Raw genomic sequence first — 1,022 nt, forward strand, 5'->3', positions numbered from 1 at the left:
TCCACGTCACCAAGTTCAATAACCAAACACGCACACGAAGCACAACTAGAATACAAATGGGGTAATTTATTTACGGAGATTTGCACATTGTGGGAAAGGGGGGGATATTCAGCAACCAGTTCACAGTCCACAATCCGTTRTCGTTGTCCGTTCCATTCTCCAGGGGTAATCCTAAAACTCGGGTCCTCAGCCAAACCGGTTAAYTACACAGTGGGGGTAATCAGACAGATAATTCTCTCTCTTCTCACACTCTCCATAATACACCTTTCCCTCTCAGTCCTCTTCCTGTTTGTGCAGCCCACTTCCTCTTTTATCCCCAAGTACTCCATGGCTTAACGATCGACAGCCTCGCCTCGTTGGGGACGGAAGTCCATATAAGGCTCTGTAACCAGCGGGCTGCAAGATATCTCCCTTCAATCACCACTCCCCTCACCTCTCCCTGCCATCTGCCACAACACACACACACACACACACACACGCACACACGCACACACACCGTCTCATGAGTCAGGAGCACCACAACAACCGGAGGAGCTGAGTCCCAAACCGCTTCCTAGTCCCTACCCTTCCCCCTTAATTCTGTTATTATTATTATTCCACCACATTATTATTATTCTACCATGTTATTATTCCACCATGTTATTATTCCACCATGTTATTCCACCATGTTATTATTCCACCATGTTATTCCTAGTCCCTACCCTTCCCCCTTAATTCTAAAGGGATTTTTAATTGACACGTGCAAGCCGGGCAATTTACTTGAACTTTGAGGACAGTGGCGTTGACCCCAAAGTGTTGCGGCACACATCACTTAGCTTGGTGCAGACGATTAGCTGGGAGCAATGGCTCCTTCAAACGCCTCTCAGGTCAAACCCTCTTCAATTTTAGATGTTTGCAGAGCATCCACCATATTATTAATCCACCATATTATTATTCCACCATGTTATTATTCCACCATGTTATTATTCCACCATATTATTATTCCACCATGTTATTATTCCACCATGTTATTATTCCACCAT

At 45.0% G+C, this 1,022-nt stretch overlaps 1 long non-coding RNA gene across 1 annotated transcript in view; it reads left to right on the forward strand.

The window, feature by feature from the left end:
- The window catches only part of LOC112069712 (uncharacterized), a 10,273-nt gene that overhangs the window by 309 nt on the left and 8,942 nt on the right, over positions 1-1,022 (forward strand). The gene's annotated exons all lie outside the window — the stretch shown is intronic.

Source organism: Salvelinus sp. IW2-2015, unplaced genomic scaffold, assembly GCF_002910315.2.
Source record: "Salvelinus sp. IW2-2015 unplaced genomic scaffold, ASM291031v2 Un_scaffold1085, whole genome shotgun sequence".
Taxonomy (NCBI): Eukaryota; Metazoa; Chordata; class Actinopteri; order Salmoniformes; family Salmonidae; genus Salvelinus; species Salvelinus sp. IW2-2015.